The sequence below is a fragment of the Corapipo altera genome, unplaced genomic scaffold, assembly GCF_003945725.1.
Source record: "Corapipo altera isolate COAL_440 unplaced genomic scaffold, ASM394572v1 59593, whole genome shotgun sequence".
Lineage (NCBI taxonomy): Eukaryota > Metazoa > Chordata > Aves > Passeriformes > Pipridae > Corapipo > Corapipo altera.
The window spans coordinates 1-5,188 of record NW_020886910.1 but is presented as its reverse complement, the minus strand read 5'-3'; the positions used below and the strand labels follow the sequence as shown (position 1 = coordinate 5,188).

The following is a 5,188-nucleotide window of genomic DNA, read 5'->3' as shown; positions in this document are numbered from 1 at the left end:
GACAATGGAGAAAAGGACAATGGAAATGGGGCTGCAGCCAACTTTTTCTTTCACTCAGAGAAAAAAGAGGGCTAAATTTAGAAAAAGTAGTAACCAACTATTATTGCTTCAATTACTCATTTAGCTCCAGAAATTCCCTTTTCACCCTCTTTCAATGATGTGAAATAAGCATGTCTGCATTCCAAATTCAGTGTTTGCATTATTTATTAGCACTAATTTCTTTAGTTATTAGTACTGATTAAGTAAATTAAATCTCATCTGGGGCTATAAGGAAAGGGTCAATGGATGGCAAAATTGTTACTCTAATCCTGCTGTTGCTATGGTTTCCTCTCTATGGTTCCATGATTTTTGGGAGTTAGTGATCAATTTTTAAGGCATCAATGAAAGGCATCCTGTAACAAGGGGACAATAAAGATTTAATTTTCTATCACAGCTCTGATGGAAAAAATAGCATGGTTTACAATACTGAAAAGGGGTGAAAACTATGCTATTATTGTTTTGTGGTGATTTTTATGTAATTTTATGAAATTTTACGTAATTTTACAGGCTACATTAGAATAGTTTAAGAACCTGCTGTCTTCAGCTATTAATTACTGCCACACAAATGATGATTACTCATCACTGAGAAGTGGTATTTGACATATGAGATATATGAGACCTCTTTTAAAGCAAAGTAAAATAGATTCATTTATTTTAAATTTTGTCTTTTCTCTTCAGAGCTCATAAAGTAATCTGTTTTATTCTGCATTTAAACAGCCTAGGAGAGCTCACACAATTTTAGGTCAAACAATCCCTTTCAAGTCTGACTGAGCCACTGGAAGTTCACTCACTCAGATGCCTAGAGACATTCAGCTAGCAGATGGGATGCAGGCACTTTCCAACATCTTCCAGTCAAAATGAGCTGTGTTTACCACAATTAGGTTGCCAACAAAAAATTGGTATGATTGACCTTCTTGGGTATTGAGGTCACTGATATCTATACTGGTAAAATCTCAGTCTTTTCAAACTTGTTTACACAGCCCTGTATTGAGTTATTGTCTCTTAAATAATAAAGGATTTTTCTGGATAGACAGAAAAATATTGCAAATGTGATACTCACAAAAACACACTTTTATACTCCATGTGTCCATTTGCCACTAGATAGGCACCAAACCGGAAACAGCCAGCATAGGTAAAGAACATCATTGCTTGTGAAAGTGCAAAAGTAAAGCCAAATATATGTGCCTTCTTCACAGAATTTCTGTAAGAAAGAATGCACATTTTCATCAAAGTGTGCAATCATACTTAAGTTCTAATATGCAAATACCAACTGACTTCAGTTGATACTGTTATGAATGGAAAGTGTACATACACTGAAACATCAACTAAAAAACATATCTCTGTCTCTTCCAGACAAACTGACCCATAGGGCAATAAGTTCTTTTTTATACTAGAACAACAGTAAGATGGAAGTCTCGGAGCAATCCCATCAATGTCAACCCTGAGAATGGCTTAGACACTGTTTGGAAAGTTAAGAGATGTGAACTCAAAAGCCATCAGCCTGAGAAAAAAGCTAAGCACTATGTTTTATGTCCTGCACTGTGCTCTAATCACTCAGTTTTTATGGTTGATGTGTCAGTGGCATCCTCACAAGTCTCTTGTTATATCTGTGTACAGATGCTGTCATTTCCTTTACTTTTCTCATGAATATCTGAAAATGAAACATTCCCTTCTAGAACAAATAAAACTTCCTTTGACAGAATCTTTTTAGTTTTTCACTTTAAGACTTTAAAATTTTTATTTAGTCCAGGCAGATTTATATTACTTTTTTTTCAGCTACAAGCCAATAAGCAATTACTCAAATATTTTCAGTCCCTCTAATACTTTAAAAAATGGCAGAAGGTAATATTCAATTTACATTAAAAAGCTTTTAATTAAATATCAAAAACACTTCAGGTGGAAATTCAGATTAGATCACTTCCAAAGCTCACTCAAAACTAACATTTTTCCAAACCAAGTGATATTGTAATATAAAATACCAATATTATAAAGAAAACTAATTAAATCAAGTTTAAAAAAAAGTCAGCTGGTGGTGGTTGTGTTTGTTAATAAAAAAATATGCAAAATATTTACATTAATTCTGAGGTAATTAAATTATACATTAAATCATACACACTATCAAAAAACCAACTATTTTTGTTGAAGTAAATGTGTGCAATTTATTACAGATTTTTTTTTAGCTTAGTTATTTTTATTATACCTGTATGGTACAATCAAATGTTCTCCATACATCAACTCAAATTTTCTTTCTCGGGTCAAGCTAACAACAGTTCTAATATTTTCTATTGCTTCTGTGGCAATCTGCAATAGAAACATAAATGTTTTAATCAAAAGTTAAGATTGTGTTGCAATTTCTTATCCTAAACTAATAAAACAATTCTGTTAGAATGTAATTTTATAGTTTTTATACTGGTTATTAAAATCATGGACGTTTGATATCAAAAGTAAGCATTTTACATTTTTCTTTTTATGACAATGAGATTTTCTTACAATGCTCAGAATTTTCTGATAATACCTCTTTAATGTCCTACAAATAAATGGTGAAAAACCATTAGGCAACAATGACAAGTATGGAGAAGCTACTCAACAAGAAAAATGGGGTATGAGCATTCAAATTCCTGTCCACTGAGTTTGGGCTACAATCAAAATGTCCAGGTTGCTTACGTGCCTTAGAGCCTAACTTAGATCTAAGCAGTAAATATTTGATTTGAACAATAATACATTCTTTAATCTTGCAGATATATAGACTCGAGTCATTTGTATGCACAAAGGTACCTAGTAACATTTGAAGCCAATAAATGTGTGTGTATATGGGAATAACAGATTCAAAGCTTTTACATAACCTGTTAAGACTATGGAGGTGCCCACAAAGTCTTCCTCAGTGACCACACAGTGAGGCTAGGAACCTGTATGGTCTATTTAGTCCATATTAATGTAGAATGGACGATGCTTAGAAGTGACCAACAGATGACACCTGGAATAATCACATCTCTTCAGACACTGGAACAATGCTGCATCCCTCTATTCACCTCTGGATGAAACACTGGGCTTGAGTGCACAACCTACATAGCCTCCCATGAAATATGTGTTATACTGAGTATTCCAGTTGTCCTGAAATCCTGTTGCTCTGGGAGGGCACATGTACTGTATTATAGTTGACAGTCCCACAGGGATGGATATTTTCAATTTCCTAATGCATCTGAAATGTTATTAAACAGCTATATCTAGGCTCTATTCAGCTGCCAATCAGTCTCACTTCTAAGGATGGGTATTAAGCAGGACAGCTCATTTATGAGCATAGATACTGTACAAATGCAAAGTAATGTCTTTTTTTAACTCAGAACTGTACGTACAGCAGGAAAGGAATATGGGCAATACCAACAACAATTTAGCTTGACTTTTGCAGACATTGTATAAAAAATCATTGTCCTGCTGTAGTCAGCACTGCTGAGGCTGCACTTTGAGTACTCAGTTCAGTTTTAGGCCCCTCACTTCAAGAAGGACATTGAAGTGCTGGACCATGTCCAGAGAAAGGCAACAAAGATGATGAAGACCTTCAGGGCTTTAACATATTTTGCTGAAATATACATTTAATGCATCATGGTTTGAGTCTAATAAAGACCATAAAGTAAGGTTTTCAGTAACTTAAGTTTGGCAGTCCTTTGCAGAATGCAAATTTCCAGGTAAACCACCATTTTTTCTCAAAACAATCCTGATTTTTTTAAAAAATGAAATTTTAATAAAATTCCAGTAGTCCAGTCCTTGCTTGAGAGGGGAAACTCATACATTTCTATGAAAAGTAAATATTTTTTTAAGTTTTGTAAAAATGTCATAAATATTTGTAACACCTGTGGTAATTTTTTGCAACCTGCGGCATTAAAAAAGTCTTTAGTGCCTATTCCAAGAATTGTCAATTTTTTTCTGTCATATCTTACAATAAAACTACATGAAATAAATGTTCAGCCATTAGAGAGGGGAAGCAGAAGAAATGTAGTCAGTTGGAAGGAAAGGAATTGCATTCTTTGGCTTGTATGAAAAAGCCCGTGGAAAGATCATTCAGCACAATTTCCTGTGGCCTTGGAGGGACAAAAATGTTTTTCAGCAACTTTGTCTAGAGACATGATGGAAGGAAGGAAATAAACCTCATTTAGTAAACAGGAGTTACTGGGAGGGTCAATGGATACCTATTCAACATAACCAGAAAGCAATTCATCTGTCTATGCACGGTCTGCTTCTCCAAAATCATTGATTGGACTGGGAAGGGCTCTAATCTAGTTGCCTATGTGCAGGTGACTTCTGCCCTTGGAAATGGTCTAGGATACTCAAAACATTTGGGTAAGGCATGGCAGATACAACATAGAGCATAGAGTAGACCCAGACCCTTCTGAAATGGCAACTGGAGGCCACCCAACTCTATGGCACCTCAAGTAACTACAAGGGGACATTGCAATGCTAGAACACGTGCAGACACATATATTTAAACACCAAATCTGAATATTAGTACTATTCCTTATGTGCATGGTCTTAGATAAATGATCTTCCTCTCAGTTTAAAAACAGTAGGACATAGGAAGAGATTTTAGAAAAGTTTTACCTTGAAGAAAGCAATTATCTGGGAAGTGATGAAATAGTTGTTCTGTCCCAAAAGAATTTTTGGAATGAAGTGACATTAAATGCCTTCATTTAATTTGTTAAACAAGAGTCTAGCCTTCTTACTTTTCAGTTCTCATCTTCCACTCAAGAAGAAAGGAATGGCAAACAGACTCAGAAACCAGTGGGTATATACATATTATCCCTGCAAACACCAATAAGATGGAGGAGGGGGGAAAAAAAAGAGCAGTATAATAAACATAAGACAGATGACATGCCAAAAAGGGATGACAGGAAAAAAACAAACAAACAAACAAAAGAGAATGTCAAAATGAAGAGTGTTGCAAAATAAAAGAAAACAAAGATGATCAGAACAGGAATGAGAAAAGAATGTGCATAAATAGCTTTTAGCACATTCAGGGATTTATCAGCTATAAATATATATATATTGGTTAATAACATAATTCTTCAATTATTATTGAAGAGGTGTGATGCTCTGTAGGTCTACTAGTACTGTACTACACGGAGTTTAGCTGTCTCTGGAAGTTATATATTATGAA

The 5,188-nt window shown here is 34.6% G+C and overlaps 1 long non-coding RNA gene across 1 annotated transcript; it reads right to left on the bottom strand.

The window, feature by feature from the left end:
• Positions 1-1,035: 1,035 nt before the first annotated feature.
• LOC113941400 lies at positions 1,036-4,882 on the bottom strand. Its single transcript, XR_003525673.1, has 3 exons — positions 4,633-4,882; positions 2,240-2,340; positions 1,036-1,240 (listed from the first exon to the last, which is right to left on the bottom strand). It is a non-coding gene; the product is annotated as an uncharacterized LOC113941400 (long non-coding RNA).
• Between the last annotated feature and the right edge of the window lie 306 nt (positions 4,883-5,188).